The sequence below is a fragment of the Sphaerodactylus townsendi genome, linkage group LG03 (genome assembly GCF_021028975.2).
Source record: "Sphaerodactylus townsendi isolate TG3544 linkage group LG03, MPM_Stown_v2.3, whole genome shotgun sequence".
Classification (NCBI taxonomy): Eukaryota; Metazoa; Chordata; class Lepidosauria; order Squamata; family Sphaerodactylidae; genus Sphaerodactylus; species Sphaerodactylus townsendi.
In genome coordinates this window covers 58547717-58566105 of record NC_059427.1, presented here as the reverse complement: position 1 = coordinate 58566105, position 18389 = coordinate 58547717, and the positions used below count along the sequence as shown (strand labels likewise).

Here is an 18389-nt window from a genome sequence, read left to right as displayed (position 1 = left end):
TTTTCTCTCAGAAAGTAAATGAAAGTTTAGAAGACACCTGGTCACTGGCAGGTCACTTCCTTCCTCTTTCCCAAGATACTAAGAAGGTTTTGAAGTTCCAAGTTCTCTTTACAGGGAGGAAGGTATGACAGTCAGTTGACCATGTACTGATTTTGATTGTAACTTAATTCTGTATGGAAGAATTTCTGCCTTGTTTAACTCAATAAACATTCTTTCCAGATTCGGACACTAGATAAGTCCCACGCAAGTTTGCAGTCATTTCATAATTTTGTTCCAAACATTGGTAGTTGAAAGTTATGATTCTGGAGCATATGTCTGATGTGTGTGTCTATAGGAAAATCAGAGAAGAAAGTATCCTACGTGCAGTCCTTGGCAAAGTTACACCTTTTTCTAAAAGTAAATGGACTTAGAAGGATGTAAGTCTACTCAGGATAACACAGCAAGGCACTTCTATTCTCCACAGTATCACTCTTCGCAAGTGATCTATATATTAATGCCTGCCTCTTAGTGGTTCTTTTACAGAAAATACTTACTTCCTTACCATATGCCACAAATAGCTAATAGCATAATGGACAAAAAGATGACATCAACAAAATCAGTTAATAGGCATTTTCATGGCCACTTAGCTACAGGATATGTATTGATAAAAGTCTATACTATCCTTTTTAGGTTTCAGTTGTTACTGTTTATATAACTGTACATAAATATAAGAATCTTGTACTTTCAACATTTATAAATATCCTGAAAACACTAAACTTTCTAAAGAGCTCCTTTGTCATAAGCATAATCTAACTTATTGTTATGCAAACTGAAGGAAATTTATACACATTTATAAAGTGGTGTGGGGGTGTGGGGGTGTGTGTGTGGGGTGTGTGTGTGTGTGTGTGTGTTATAGCAACCCCAGCAAAGGGCTTTCAAGGCAAATGATGAAGCAAAGGTGATTTGCCACTGCCTTCCACTTCAGAGTGTTCCCTGGACCTGCCTCTTCCAAGTACTGACCCACTAACTTCAGAGAACTGACAAGATCAGGCTATACTTTGCTGCTTTCCTGCCGCATGAATTGCTGCACTGGTATAATTAATTAGTCTCCAAAGAATGTCTCACAAAGTTGTTCAATTTTGATTAAGTAGAAGGTGAAAATATAGTACATACATGAACTGCGAGCATGTTAGTTTCTCAGCTAACTTCTCCCCACAAAAGCACTACACTCTTACTGAGCTTACCAATACTGCAGTCCTAAACAAAATTATACCCTTCTAAATCCATTGGACTTAGATAGCTGTAACTCTGCTTAGCCTTGTACAGTTTGGGTGCTGTGTGGTTTCCGGGCTGTATGGCCGTGTTCTAGCAGCATTCTCTCCTGACGTTTCGCCTGCGTCTGTGGCTGGCATCTTCAGAGGATCTTCTGAAGATGCCAGCCACAGACGCAGGCGAAACGTCAGGAGAGAATGCTGCTAGAACACGGCCATACAGCCCGGAAACCACACAGCACCCAAACTGTACAAACCACACAGCACCCAAACACGGCCATACAGCCCGGAAACCACACAGCACCCAAGTGATTCTGGCCGTGAAAGCCTTCGACAATACTTGTACAGTTTGTTTACCACCTTCAGACCTTACAGAATGAAGACATCTAGTGAGAGATCTTTGAATTGGTATCTTAGATATATGCAGAATAATCATAATCCTGACTTTCCTAGCAAATTCTCCTAACCTGAATCTTATAGACCAATCCAGAGTCTCAAGTGACCAGGGACCGTGCTGCTGCAGCTCCTCCAGAGGGCTTTCCAGTGGCACAGGGAGGGAGGAAAATCCAAAAAATCCTCCCTGCCTCTGGAAACCCTCCATAGGGCCTAATGGACTTACGCCACCCCAAAGGGTGGCTTAAATCCAAGGCCTGGGCCGCCATGCGTTTTCTTACAAATCTGAGGTGGAAGCCAATCAACATGTCACTGTTACATGCCCCTGAAGATGCCAGCCATAGATGCAGGTGAAACTTCAGGAGCAAAAGTACCAGAGCAAGGCCATACAGCCTGGAAAACTCACAACAGCAGTATTTGAACCAAATATCCTGCAAATTCAGTGGCAGTACCTTATTAATATATCTGCTATTCAGCTTAAATTAGCGTGAAAATGAAAACCCACCTACCTCTGTGTATGGGAGCACTGAGAACAGGGGAAGAGCAGCACTGATGCCATGATGTCGCTTGTAGGTGAACATCAGCAAGTAACATCATAGTATTGTCGAAGGCTTTCACAGCCGGAATCACTTGGGTGCTGTGTGGTTTCCGGGCTGTATGGCTGTGTTCTAGCAGCATTCTCTCCTGACGTTTCGCCTGCATCTGTGGCTGGCATCTTCAGAGGATCCTCTGAAGATGCCAGCCACAGATGCAGGCGAAACTTCAGGAGAGAATGCTGCTAGAACACGGCCATACAGCCCGGAAACCACATAACATCATAGTGTTTGTCATGCCTAGGAATTCCTCCAATCTCTATTCCTAGAGATCCATAGAGTCCATGACATTACTCCCCTTGTCCATTTTTTCCCAATGTTCCATCATGTGGAGATGCAGCACAGGAAAAAGGTTGTCCCGACAGGCATGTCAGATGCCTTGAACTATGTCATGGAGTGATGCCTTGAACTATGATTCAGTTTAGGGCCTTCACATTCTTTAGCCTGGCACCAATGCATACTGAACTACATTTTAAGAGAAACCAAAGATTTTTAAAAAATCAAACTGCTTCTTTGGCCCTCAAGGTCAAACAGCACTTCCTATGCTATAATCCTGTAGATTATTGACTTTGCCAGCAATTGGGGCTGCCTTTACATATTACATTATTTGGTTTGCAAAATTACTAAGAACCTGGACAGTTCCTTGAAGTTCCTCCTTTTAACAATACTTTGATACAGAACTCTGGAGAAGTTGCATTAAAAAATCCTTAATAAATAAACATAGAAGAATGACTTGACTTATGGATGGCAGTAAGCTGAATGCAGCCAGAAACAGACATATGTTTTAAAAACTATACAACTAGAATCAAAGATCCAAAGAACTCTAGGGATCCCTTTGTGACATATACCCAATGTCTCTCCTTGATGTCAGAATTAGATCAGATTGCATTAAACGATACACTGTAATGCACATAAAAGGCTCCTTTCTTTTTCCTCAGTGAAAACTGCTTTTCATCTCTAAAGTACTGAAGGACAGAGAGAAGGACAGCAAAAAGACAAGAATCCAAAGCAATTTACCACCCTAGAGTTATAAAAAGCTTGAGTCCCATATTGATGAAATATCACATTCTTGCTTCATTTAATTTATACACACTGTGGTTTCACCGATGACTCATGATCCAGAGCACCCGATTGTTCTTTAGAATGCAAATGAAGTAGAAAATAGTCTGGCATTGGTACTTGTAATTCAGCTTTCTTATTGTGTTATTTTAAGTCTGTTTTATCCAGAAGATTAATTTTATCATTGAGTATTTGTTTTGCCCTGAAGTAACTGAGATCCTGAGCTCAGTGCATGTGCATATGGTAGACAAGAACTAAAGGGAAAAGAAGATAATACAAGTAGAGGGATAATTCCTGGGACAACAGCAAGGGAATTTATAAATTGCCAGGTTATTTGCAATTTTAGTGCTACTATAATGTTGTTCCATTCCATATGGTGACAATTCTGCATATAGTTTGGTTTGTAGCTGCAAAGGCATTTGAAATGACAATGGACCCTGCACATGGCAGTATACGCCAAACATTCCTCGCCTCAGGCCCCTGTGGCTGCCATTCCTCGCCTTACACCTCTTGATAGCATAAGGTTTTTTTATTTTTAAAAATCAGAAATTGGTATATCTATGAATTTCCAGATTCCACTTTTTAAAAAGTTGGTCCCCAGCCCATTTTGTTCTGGAGATGTGATTGGTGCAGTTTCCCCCCACAGAATAAAAAGAGCCCAGAGACGTATTTGTTCTTTAAAATGAAAGCTGAGGGTTTAGAAGAACAAGTAGATAGATCGTTTTCATTTTAAAACACAACAGTGGTATGCCAATTGCCAATTTTCTGGAAAAAAACCCCTCCCATTGTGGGAGACAATTGTGGCAGTGTAGAGTGGGGCTGAGACAAGGAAAATTATGTCAAGCTGGGTGGGAACTGCAAAAATGTGCACCTCCCCATCCACATGGCGTATAAACACTGACTGTGATTTTCTCGAAAAGTTCATACCAAACTAGAATTGGAAAAGATCGCTGGGGCGGGGGGGGGGGGGGGCATAGAAAGTAGATGGTTAGATTTTGACATCAGGTGGGTACTCTGGAAAAAACACTTAAGTATAGACACCAAGCTGGAGTAAAACTGCCAAACTGAATCAGCCTTAGAGCATTTGAATATATTAAGTTTTATTTGGAAGCATATTTTAAAATGATTCTAAACCAATTCCCGCTTACTCGTCACTACCAAATGATTCCATAAAATGTTCTTGCTTTGGTCAGCCTCCACAGAGCACTGCTTCCCAAGAGAAGCAGCCACCTGGAAGCTCTCTGTGTCCTGCTTGCACATGACATTATTAACAGACTATCTCTGAACAATAACAAAGATCTCAATAGTTCATAAGGAAAGACAGTGTTATTAAGGCATGTACACCCCAAACTATTGAGTTTTTGTAAAAGTTATGACCAAAAGTTTCATTCCCAGTGTAGCCATGCCTCAAAATGTTCTATAACTCCCCTGGAGGAAATCAAGATCACAAGTCCCAATGCACAAACTGTCTGTAGATACACACTCCACTAAAAGATCAAGCATGTTGATCAATGTCCCATTGATTTCTATGAGGGAGAGTTAAGTGCATTCTTAATTATTTCCCAGTAAAGAAAGTGGAGCTTAAATGTCCTTAGCCCTGCTAAATGGTTTATTTTTTTCTTCATATCAAAATGATTTATGACAGTTTGAGAATCTCAGCAATTAATTTTATTTGTATTTCTTAAGAAAGTTACAGACATCTTTGTACTCACTGAAGTGTTTGTTTACTTAAATAAGTATAAGTATAAAATCATAACAAAGGAAACTATTCATAAAGATTAGCATTCTGAAATGTCCGGTTCTATTGCGTAACAAAGACAATTTCTCTATTGTCTGTTTTTTTAATTGGATAGTTGAGTCAGTTTGGCCCAAGGTTGCTGGACTCTCCCGACTATTACAAGGGTTGTGTTTCACTTTATTCCTGTGTTTGGCAGCTTACAGATGAGACAGTTACAAATCATAAAGCTGTCACAGAAGTACAACGAAAACAAACAAGCAACACCCTCCCCCCCCCCCGAACATATAGCTGTGATCTATTCCAGAGAACATTTTTATACAATAGGAAATAAAAGATACTGCCACAAATCTCCATTTAAGACTGTGGAGAAATGCACAACATATTTCAGTAATTGTGAATGTTGTTGCACATGTGTTGAAATCCGGCTGTGAACTAGTAGCTGGCGGGAAGGAGGAGGCCAGGGGATGATCCTTCATCCTCCAAGCACAGAGTACTTTAGGGCTTTCATATGTTAATGGTTCTTGTCAAAGTAGGGCATGGTCTACCACAGTGGTTCTCAACCTTCCTAATGCCGCAACCCTTTAATACAGTTCCTCATGTTGTGGTGACCCCCAACCCTAACATTTATCCATTTTACAGATGGAGAACACTGATGCAGAGAGTCTTAGGCAACCCCTGTGAAAAGGTCATTCGACCCGCAAAGGGGTTGCGACCCCCAGGTTGAGAACCACTGGTCTACTATCTCATACTCTGCTACATTGTCACACCCAAAGGGAAAAGTCTACTAGAAGCCAAATGGCTAGTTAACCCTTCCTGGTGAATCCGGAAGGGCTCAAATTACTGAGAAGAAGCTCTCTTATTTTATGTCTTTTGACCAGGGAAGTATGTAACTCAGACATTTACATAGGGAGTGGGCTGCATCTTTTTTTACATTGCATGGAACAATGGGGAGAAGTCCCAACCATGAGAAGTTAGGTAATGCTGAATTTTAGCTATTGCAACTTCAACTAAAACTAGTCTTTCTTATATAAACATAATTTAGGAAAAGTACCAAGTATAGGGAAAAGACGTCAGTCAGAATGTCTTTGCATATTTTTTATTCATTCATTAAACTTTCTTGAATTTTGAATGCTGTGTGCCTGATCTCTGGAAATGCATCATAGCTATCCAGTCTTGTTATATGAAGCGCGGCAACCAGGAGGGAAACAGGGAAGCCTGCCCTACCTGCAACGTAATAGTTCAAAATTATAGTGGTCCTGTAGATCACTCCAGCACTTGATTGTAGGAGCAAAGCAAAATGCATGGGAACTAGGTGGTGCCTCTACATTTATTTTATTTATTTATTGAATATATTTCCCATCCTATATGGAAGTCTCAGGATGGTTTACAAAATTAAAAACAACAATTAAAACATCCTCATATAAAACAATCACAAAAAACCATAGTATTAACTATATACTCTCCCCTATCCAGACCAGCAGCCTCCAGAGGGACCACTGAGAGGGCCAAAGGCTGAAGGCCTGGGTCTTCGCCAGATGCCAAAACCCATAAAGGGTTTGTGCCTGGTGAATTTCCTTGGAGAAACTGTTCCATAGTCTGATGTTAGCCATGGAGAAAGGCCTCCTCCTAGAACCCCCTGCTTGACTTCAGTGCTCAAGAAGGTTCATATGGGTGCAGGAGCTCCTTCAGAAAGGTGGGACCCAGGCCATATGGGCTTTAAACATCAATGTCAAGACCCTGAGTTGGGCCTGGTAGAGAATAGGGAGCCTGTGCAGATTTTTCAAAACCAGGTTGTGTGCTCAGCCAGGTTGATCCATCAGCAGTCTGGCTGCTGCATTCTGTACCAGCTCCAGCTTCTGGACCATCTTTAAGGAGAGCCCCATTTCGAGGGTACTGCAGAAGCCCTGGTGGGAGATTACCAGAGCATGAAGCACTGTGGTCAGGCCCACTCTGTCAAAAAACAGGCAAAGCAGATAAACCAGTCGGAGCTACTGGTAGGCGCTCTTAGCCACCGCTGCCACCTATGATTCCAAGGACAGGGCTGAGTCCAAGAGCACCCCCAGATCTCACATTTGGTCCTTCAGGAGCAACATCTCTCCATCCAGTATTGAGTACCCTTTCCAAGCAAGAGTCCAGCACCTGAAGGGGGACTCAAATTGAATAGAGAAATGAAGCTAGGTGTCATCAACATACTGTTGGCACCAAACTACAAGCCCCCTGATGACCTCACCCAGCAGTTTTATATAGATATTAAATAGCAGGGGGAATAGAACTGAGGCCTGAGGCACACCACAATGAAGCTACCAGGACTGAGAGCATGAACCCTCCTATGCCACTCTCTGGAGCCTGCCCCAGAGAAAGGACCACTGAAGAACAGTGACTCCCAGAGCCACTCAGAGATGTCCCCTGGCAATGCAGGTACAGAATTCTAGATGAGCAACTCCAGTTAGCAGGAGATTCTCTCAGAGTCACTGTCCGCTGAGGAGTAAGGGGAAGAGAAAGTGTCACCGGGCAGACTTGGGATGACAGCAATGCCTTTTGACCTCCTAGGGACCAACTTTAAGGAACATGGCTGGCTTGCAACTCTGTTCCTTCACAGGAATTTCCCCCATAATCAGTCTCTGCCAACCTTCACAAACCACTGAATAAAATAAATCAGCAAGAAATTTCAGAAATGAGCTCAACATTAAAGCTGTCAACATAGCTATTTGGAAGGGAAATCTGAAATGACCTGACATTCCCCTGGAACTGGCTTGTATTTTTCCCTTCTGGGAAAAATGCTCCTGGATGGAGTGGGGGCTATATCTTGAAAACAGCACAAAGGGAAATAGTTATTCCCTGCCCATCTTTAGCCCTAAAATCATTGGGAGACCTGATCACAGATCTCTCACCTCTTGTCTATTTAGGTCTCTGTGCACAAACATAAATCATTATATCAACAAGGAAAATTTCAACTAAAGAACACAGCACCTGACTGAACAAAGGTGAAGCAGAAGAAACCAATGGAAGTATTGCTGATAGAAAAGGAGTGGGTAGGTAATTTTGCCTTGTTCTTCCTCCTCAGTGCAGCTCTTTAGGCTATGTGGTCTTTTGTCTATGTTTTATTGTAAAGTTTTGATGTACTATCTAATGTTTTAATTTGTTTGTAAGCCACCCCGTATGTCGCACAAACTTCAGCATCAGTGCTTCGGAGGTCTCAGGGAACTACTGGGGAATGAGGAAAGGCAGGAAAGAACTTTATCGTGGGTGTCCTTGTACTTATGTTTCACAATTCCAAACCACCATAGGAGACTGAAAAGTTGATGTAGAAACCAGGTGAACTAAGACTAGGTTAGGACAGGCAAACTAACAGATTTGTAAGACCTGGTGTGGTATGGTAATCACACAAGGGCTTAACAGAACCAACATCATTTCCACAATCACCCATGAAGTTTGCTAAGGGACCTTGATTCAGTCACTATCTCAGCCAGAATTGTTGTGAGGATGAAATAGAGATTTAGAATACTTAGGGTTGCCAGCTGCCTGAAGAAAAAAAATTACCAGTGTATATTATTTACTTGGCTGCCATGAAAAATTCAGCTGCCTGTTTCTACACATCAAGCCATTATTAAAGGTTCAGGAAATTTTTTCCCATGCCCCTTGACAAATCCATGTATTTCACCCTATGTTCCTTGGGGGAAAGGTGGGATAAAAATGAACAAATACTAAGAGACATTGAGGAGGAGGAGAGGAAGAGGAGAAAAAGAAAAATAATGTAGGAAAGGTAGTGCCACAAATGGCTAATGCAAAGGCAGCTGCTTCCTATGTCCCTTTTATAGACAGCTAAAATTTCATGACATGTTAGATGAGCAAAGTTGTTTCAGACAAATCAAAAGAGATTTCTATAAAGATCTACTTGTATGTAAAAGAAAATAGGGAAATCCTTTATACAAGTTTGGCTGTCACTGATAGAATTAAGAAAAGTAACAGCGTTTATTCTGGTTGGGAGCTATGTACCGTATGGGATTTTTTTTCTGATTCTATTGCTGAAATACTTTATGCCCAATTTTGCTAGAAGTGATTACAGAAACAGCCTAAAAACTTAGAGGGGGAGGACAAACACTGGATCAAGTGAACGTACAGAGCTTCTTCTCCCTCAGAAACATCAGAAACATCAAATGAAGATAGACAATATGTCCTCAATCAACAAGGAGAACTGTTTCTTTACCTTATAAGTAATTAAATTGTGGAATTCACTGCCACTGGATGCAAGCATGAACGGCTTTAAGAGGAAATTAGAAGGTTCATGCAGGATAGGTCCAACAATGGCTACTAGTCATGGTGAGCTGAGGGAACCACTATGTTCAGAGGTTGTAAACTTCTGAATATCAGTGCTAGGGCCCTTTCCACACATGCAGAATAATGCACTTCCAATCCACTTTCACAATTGTTTGCAAGTGGCTTTTGCGATTCCACACAATAAAATCATGCAAAGTGCCTTGAAAGTGGATTGAAAGTGCATTATTCTACATGTGCGTAACGGGCCTAGGAAGCAGCATCAGGGGAAGTTTTTGGCCCCTCTGTTTTGCTTGTTGTTCCTCCAGGGTAACTGGTTCCTCTGTGTAAAAAAGTGTGCGGAGAAGTGGATGAACTACTGGGCAGAGGTGTATCTAGGGTGGGCAGACAGGGCATGTGTCCAAGGCACTGCCCCTTGAAGGAGGTGTCTGCCCTCACCCTGCAGCCTCTGAGGATGAAAGGCAGAACAAAGATGGCAGGTTGGGTGTGAGAGACAGAGAGGGAGAAAAGGGTCCACTACTGAACTGCACACCTGCCCCTAAATTCCATGCGGAGTTTGGGGATGGAGTGCGCTGTTCGAGGCTGGCCTGGCTGGATCCAGAGTTCAACTGTGCACCCCACTTCCAAACTCCATGTAGAGTTTGCGGGCGGAGCACACAGTTCAATGATGGGCTTGGCTCAGTCCAGCTTTATTCTCTGTCTTGAAGCCCCAGTTTAAACCTGGACTCAGCCAGGCAGAGGCCAACTTTGAAGTGCAAGGTTGGTTGGTTGGCTGGCTGGGTCCAGCTTTATATTGCCAACTCAGCCTCTGAAGTCTACATAACAAAGCCCACAGTTTAAAATTGGGCCCAGCCAAGCCCAGTCATGCACTGCATGCCCCAAACCCAAACTCCATGTGAAATTCATGTAGAGTTTTGGGGGCAGAGCATACAGTTCAATGCTGGGCAGTCCCTGTCCTAAGAACTATTTTAGTAGATACATACCTGCTACTAAGATGATCCAGCAGGGCTCTTATTGTTCTAACATTCACTGTGTTCAACTGGCTCATTATTGTTAATAAATGAAGGTTAAACTATTTAGAGGAGATTTCTAAGTACTGCAATAAACATGTTTGGTGCCAGGATGGACTAGAGACTTTCAGTCCAATCCTATGCATCTTTTCTTGGAAATCAAACCCAGTGATTTCAGTGAGATGTTGCATATTTGGAGGTAAATGTATTTTAGAATTCAGTCATTGGAACCATTGTTAATCCTACTCAAAAACAAAGACAAATTGCGGGGGGCAGGTGGTAAGAGTGTATTAAATGTCCTATCAGGGTGGACATTTAAAAAATATTTTGACCTACCAGCAGTATCATAAATTGGTTATTTGGGAAAATAAAATAGACAAATTTGTATCTATCTTGCTGGAAAACATATGTTGTATTTTCTGTTATTTAAAGCCAAGAGGTCAGGGGGAGAGTTATCTGAAGAGGCATCTGCTGAATAATATGTTGACTCTGAAAATATAAAGATGGAAAATGCAGCAGAGCTTGCCAATTATGTGCCATAGGCTACATTACTTCACATCTCTATAGCAGCCATAATTCATAGACAGCAAATTGGAGAAAAGAACCTATCTCCTCCCTGATTATCTGGATTTGCCTGCTTCTATTCCATCGTCTAGTACAGATGTAATCATAAAACAAGGCCTAAGCAATGAAAAATGGAGGCCTTGGGAGTTACGGAACATGTCAATTGTTCAGATAAACACTCTGAACCTGTTAGGTGCAGCAGAGTACCCACCACATTTCACTGATGTCATCAGAGGCAGAGAAAGCTATTCTGCAGCTTGTGGAATCAAGCTGAATAACTGTTGTTCAAATAACTCCACACGCAAAAAAAATGCTGCCTTTTAAAAATGTGAGCAATGCAACACTTCTTAGCTTTATGGATGTCTGAGTTAATTTTGCCCATTTTGTTGTGTCTCAGGAACAAAGAAAATCTGAAAGAAATTCAAGGCAATTTCCAAGGTAACAGCGACAATTTGGCAAATATACACTTCAGTCCACTCCTTTCATTGAGCTTAAGGCTGCAGTCCTGTACATGCGTACCTGGGAATAATAAGCCCTATGAAATAGAATGAGGTTTATTTGTTCAGAATAAACCCATAGGGTTTACTTAATGCATAAGATCAGGCTGAAAGTCTTGTATGCTCACTGGATTGTGGCCCAAATATATATTTTTTTAATTTTCATTATCATACATATTTATCACTTTCAAGAACATGGCTTCCTTTTTATATCATTTATCTTGTCTATGGCACTGTCAGATATGTTTTATGTGATTTAATTTTCTTTTCGAGAAACCCATACAGTTAACTTTCAGTAGGCATTAGCTGTTCTACTCCAACGTACTGTAATGTAATCTTTTCGTTTCTCTAAAACATGTACTCACAAGATACATTTGAAGGCAGGTATGAAAGCCTCGTGATGCGAATTCCTGCATAAGTGACCTTGGGGCAATGTTTTTATCTTACCATGACAGTCACTGCCTAGAAAGATTGACTCTTTGGCATAAAGCATCATGCTGGTTTTTAGATTTTTGGTGCCAGATTTCCAACCTGGCTCCTGTTTTTGCAAGAACACTTTTTGGCTGCAGAAATAAAAACAAATAAAACCATTGCGTTGCTTCTGTTTTTATAGTTATGGAATGTCACAAACACAAATTATTTACAAGTGTGCATTGATCCAGCTGAAAACAGCAAAGTCCTCATTTGTTTCTCAAGGACTTAGACCTTCAATGACTCAGAGCGAGTGTAGACATTAATGAACTCTTGTGAATTATTGCTCACATGAGTGATCTACTTGCATGATCAGAATAACATCAAATGTGTCTATTCAGACAAGGGTTGCCCTTTCTCTTTCATGAACCAAGAAGTCACAATTGCCCTTTTTCCCTATTGTCTCTGACTCATCTGTCTGGAATATACAATACTAATGGTACAAACTGCCCCACTGGAGAAGAATCATTCACTCAGTTTCTTACTCATGAGGTGACATTCTGTGGTCACCTTACAGTCAGTGGTTAGAATCTAGATGAATCTCAATCTTGTCATGATTCCAAGATATTTTCTGCCTTCCTATATTTTCTGCCTTCCTTTGCCTTTCTATAGCTAGTAATATTAATTGTTTGTCTTCCTCAGAGAAATGATGGTAGGGCTGATAAATAGTCAGCAAACCATTTGTGACCCAGTCACACCTGAACGTTCACTGCAAAGCAACAGTCAAATATAACAAAAGCCCTAAAACAGGGACTTCTGTGATTATTACAAAAGGGTAGCCTTATTAATCTAGTGACATGTTAATTGTTAATTTTGATATGAGGTTTCATGAGTCACAGCCCACTTCTTCAGACAGATAAAGCAGAGCCTTACTCATTGTAGGACAATTGGAGGACAGAATAGGAAACCAAGAGCACACACAGTTGTTGTTGTTGTTGTTGTTGTTGTTGTTGTTGTTGTTGTTGTTGTTGTTGTTGACAAAAACAACAAACACATTGTATCACAACCACCAGATTACTGGTTGGGGTTGGCCTTCTATCCGCTTCGAGTTCCACCCTGGAACTTAGGAAGACGTGATGTATCGGCATAAAATGTTTGCAGAGCTGAGTAGAGCAGCTTTGGCAGACAGTGATTTTATTGATGTTAAGTTGTTGCAAGTACTGTCCCAGGGATTTTGGGACAGCACCCAGTGCGCCCATCACCACTGGGATCACTGCTGCTGGTTTGTGCCATAGATGCTGCAGTTCAATTTTTAAATCTTGATATTTTGTAATTTTTTCTAGTTGTTTTTCTTCGACCCGGATGTCATTGGGTATTGCAATGTCAATAATCCACACTTTATTGTTCTGGTGTGTTGTGTGCTAGTACAACACACCAGACATTACCATCGTCAAGAACAATAATGTCTGGTTTATTATTTTTTATTGTAGATTTCACAGCTGCCAGATCTTTAGCTGGTTGCTGGCCTTCATTACAATTCGAGCCTCACCCAGAGGTCTAGGAAGTTGTAATGTATCGGTGTAGTATTCGTGCGGATCCCAGCAGGGCTGCCTTCTGAATTTTACCAATGTTAATTTTGTCAATTCGAAGATGTTTCAAGTGCTGCCCTAGTGTTTTTGGGATAGCGCCCAGCATGCCGATTACCACTGGGACGACCTCAGCTGGTTTGTGCCATAGAAGCTGAAGCTCGATTTTCAAATCGTGGTATCTAGTGACCTTCTCATGTTCTTTTTCAATGACCCTGCTGTCACCAAGGACTGTTATGTCAATGATGATCACCTTCTTGTCCTCGATCACGGTGAAGTCTGGTGTATTGTGTTTCAACACTTTGTCTGTTTGGATTTGAAAGTCCCACGGGATCTTGACCTTCTCATTTTCCATTACTTTCTCTGGACAATGTTCTCATGTTGTAATTCTTGCATAAATTCCAGTGGATCATCTTGGCCACTGAGTTGTGCCTCTATTTGTACTCAGTCTGGGCAATCTTTTTGCAGCAGCTGAGGACATGATCTACAGTTTCATCAGCTTCTGTGCACAATCTGCACTTTGCATCATTCAAGGATTTTTCAATTCTGGCCTTGATCAAATTTGTTCTAATGGCTTGCTCTTAAGTGGCTAAAATCAGGGAATCAGTTTCCTTTTTCAGGCTTCCAGTTGTTAACCACAGCCAGGTCTTTTCTTTGTCCATCTTGTCCTTGATCTTCTCCAGAAAATGGCTGTGCAGAGCTTTGTTGTGCCAGCTTTTGGTCCTCATTTTAATCATTTTTTTCTGTATTCTTGTTTGGTTTTCTGGGTCTTCAGCAAATTTCTGTTCTTCACCTCAATCAATACCTGTTCTTGACTTTTATTCACATAAACGGTCAGTATATGCTTCTCCTCTTCCACTGTTTGCTGTATTTGCAGTAAGCCTCTGCCACCAGATCTCTATATAATCCATCAGTATCACTGCATGGGTGTAACGCATGGTGCGTTGTCATAAGCTTCCGAGTTTTTCTATCCAATGCATCCAACTCAGCCTGTGTCCAGTTGATGATTCCCGCAGTGTACCTGATGACAGGAATGGCCCAAGTGTTGATGGCCTTGATGGTGCTGCAACTGATGAAGCAAGAGCTGAGACAGCTAGAGTGAGTGTGGCGGCGGGCCCTTGATGAGGGGTCAAGACACTCATATTGGCCATTTATGAGATCCTATGAGGGAGATGTGAAGGCTGCAAAGAGATCGTCTTTTGCTTCCTCTATCGCGGCAGCTAGCTCACGCCTGGCACAATTGTTCAGTATAATTCATTTACTAACGACCCCTGCTATGGGTCCTAAATTGAGGGAATTGGTGTTAAGCTGTGAGCTATTTCACAGACAAAGTCCTGACCCTCCGCCAAACCCTGCCTGCAATATTTGATACAATACGTGAACTAGAAGCCCCTTGGCTGTCTTCAGGCCCTTGTTTGGACCACTTCAGCCTGCTCGACCTGACAGATGTGGACAGGACACTGGCAGCTGTATGATCTACCACTTGTCCTTTTGACCTGAGCCCTTTCTGGTAAAATCTGGCAGGGAGGAGCTTCGGAGCCACCTGTTGAAAATTATAAATAGCTCCCTTGAGCAAGTATCTGACTTAACATAATGTGTTGTGTGACTGACTTCCCAGTTACAAAGCCAAATCAGACACACAACACATTATGTTAAAGACTCAGCCCACTTCATCGAAAAAATTAGCAATCTCCATCTCAACCCTAATGACAGACTTATCAGCTTTGATGTTGTCTCGTTGTTCACCAAAGTTCCACACTCGCACTTATCGGATGGATTTTTCCAAATGACATCACAGCTTTATTTCAACACTGCCTAACAACCAGCTACTTTAAATGGAACAATGATTACTATGAGCAGACAGATGGGATAGCCATGGGAAGTCCCCTCAGCCCAGTAATAGCCAATTTTTACATGGAACGTTTTGAAAAACAAGCCTTCGAAACAGAATGCAGAAAACCCACAATTTGGTTCCAATTTGTGGGTGACACTTTTACAATCTGGAGCCATGGCGAGGAAGAACTACTGAATTTTCTGGACCACCTTAATATCATTTACCCAAACATCCAATTTGCTATGGAAACTGAAAAATAAGGAAAACTGCCTTTTTTAGATGTCTTTGTCTTTCACAAACCCAACCATCAATTGGGCCACACAGTATACAGAAAACCTACACACACAGACCAGTATCTACATAATAACTCCAACCACCACCCACAACAAAAAAGGGGTATAATCAAAACTTTGACAGATCATTCAAAATGAATTTGTGAACCTCACCTCCTCCCTGATGAAATCAGTCATCTGTAGGCTAATGGCTACTCCACAACAGAAATCAGAAGAGCTTTAAGACCAAGAGAAACCCAGAGGACTGAGGAGAAACAGCCCCCCCCCCCCCGAAAAAATATTTCTACCATACCTCAAGGGAATCACAGATCTAATAAGATCAAATCAGGAAACTGATGAAAAAACATAACCTACAAAAAATCTTCAAACCTACCAGAAAAATACAGCAGATGCTACAATCAGAAAAGGACAAGAGAGACCTCCTCACTTCTGTGGGGTCTATCACATACTCTGAGCTGTGGAACTGTCTACATTGGAACTACACTGGAACACAGCATTCAGACTCATATTAAGGAGCACAAAATACACTGTCGGCTTAACCATCCTGAAAAATCTGCAGTTGCAGAACATGCTCTACACAAAACTGGACATTACATTTTATTTGAAAATACTGAGATTCTGGCTATTCAGAAGGTTACTATAACAGACTACATAGGGAGGCCACTGAAATCCATAAACACCAAGAAAACTTCAACAAAAAGGAAGAGACTCTGAGAATTAACAAAACTTGGCTACCAGCAATTAAAAAATCAGAAAGGGGGCATATATCTCTTTCTTCTTTTATCTCCCTTCTTTCACCTTTCCACTGTGTTTAAGACCATTTTATAAAGAAGATTTCATTGAAAACAATGGGACTTGCTTTCAAAGAAAAATGTTTCCAAAAACAACATAATTCAAGACATGCCAACCTTGAGCATATTCACACATAACTCCCACCAACACATAAAATATGCAGGTGAATTTTCACACACTTAGAGCAAAACATACACTTATGATCACAGACCAAGGCTAGAAAAAAACATGCACCTATCATCTAACTATGTGGTCATGTAGCGACATAATAATATTAGAAGGATCCATTGCAGTAAGGTCGTTTGATATTAAATCCTGATTTTAGCATTCCGGTAATTATCACAAACACTGTAGAGTCACACTGAAGTAGTTGAACAGTGTGCTTCTCTGATTTGTGGCCTAATGGTTTTAGTGCAAATTGGAGTGATAGACCACTTGTTTCCTGTTGTCTTGTGAGACAGCAAGCCTTTAAAAAAATTGATCTACCCACATTCTGTAATGTTCATAGCTTTCCCCTATTTTGGTTATCTATGTCATTCTGTACCAATCATAAGGTCAAAAAAGAGAAATTAAGGAATAACAAAAGGGAAAATGGCAATCACAAAATGTTTTATTTTATATCTCAATATAAATTAGCCCCCTGTTATTTATATTAATTAACATTTCTCCACAGGGAGGTTCTCTTCTACAAGCCTCTCTGAAATGAATAGGGCCTTCCAGAGGCATAGCTGGGCCATACTGCGCCTGGTGTTTTCTCCCCACCCCTCACACAAGCAGCACCCCTACCCCAGCTGTTGCACTATTACTAATATTCATTTTAGTGAAATAGTGTAGGCTGGAGGTTTCCAGCCTGTTCCCTTCAGGCTTTAAATGGGCTGGTCTGTAATCCACTTCCCATGAGACCTTGAGGCTCGCAAGGTCTCCTGGAAAGTATAGTTCCCAGCAGGCTATTTTCAGCCTGAAGGGGAAAGGCCACTTCTCCATCCTGCACTGTTTCACTAAGGTAAGTGTGTGGGGGCACCATGGGGGGTGATTTTCCAGCCATCCGTCCCAGGCACGCGCCTAGTGCAATGCACACACCCCGGTCCCCTGGTAGCTCCACCTCTGGGGCCTTCACAACAACCATGTTCTTCCATGTTCATGTTCAACTCTCATTCATTTCAAAAGAGTTCTTCAAGAGAAGTTCCCAGTGGATATAACTTTGGATATTCTCAGTGTGTTCCTATTTCCTCTCCTAGTAATTTGTTTCATAGAAGTCTTCTCATTGCACTAAATCTTTACTGGGAAATTGAACTGGAATGCAGATATTAATATGTACTGAACTTTCAAAGATGGGCAGCCCCTGTTAGGCAGCCAGCTACCACACTGCGCGGCTCCTGTAGAGAGTGGTACAGGGAGGTGAAGTGAAAAAGCCTTCCTGCTGCTGAGAAGTCCCTATGGGCCTCAATAGACTTACGCAACTTTTTGGTGGCTTAAGACTAACTTACTGGTCATCAGCATAAGGCAGCGAAGCTGACTAGTCAATCCCTCCCGCAGCTATGACCCTGGCCCACCACCACTACAGTGGCAGTGGTGGCAGGGGAATTGGGATGCTAGCTCTGTGTCCCAGCGCTGGGGAGGGCCAAGGCGACTGCATGCCGGCAAAATCACCCTTCTGCTAAGGTAAATACCCCAGGGAAGGCAAATCCACCAGAGTGGCCACATGCGGCCCCCTTGGATGTGGCCATAAGTCACTATTGATTTGACTTTGATCAGTGTAAATCAATGTATACAGAAATCACTGTTACAGAAATGTTCACAGAAATCACTGTTATATACTGGTGGTGGTGGGTTTTCCAGGCTGTGTGGCTGTGGTCTGGGGAATCCACCAGACCATGGCCACACAGCCCAGAAAATCCACCACAACCCGTTGAATCCGGCCGCGAAAGCCTTCGACAATATACTGTTATATAGTTTTACACTGCTCCATTTCACAATACTGGAGATAGATTATAGAGGGTTTTTCCCAAGTAGTTAAATGTGGTTTGAAAGAGAGAACTCTGTTTGTTGGTGTGCTACCCACTTTTGCCTCTGGAAAACAAGTACAACGCCCAG

General features: G+C 41.7%; 1 protein-coding gene across 1 annotated transcript in view; it reads right to left on the bottom strand.

Annotated features, from left to right (window-relative positions):
* WNT7A (Wnt family member 7A) overlaps positions 1–18389 on the bottom strand; it is a 50155-nt gene that overhangs the window by 23313 nt on the left and 8453 nt on the right. The window lies entirely within an intron of this gene.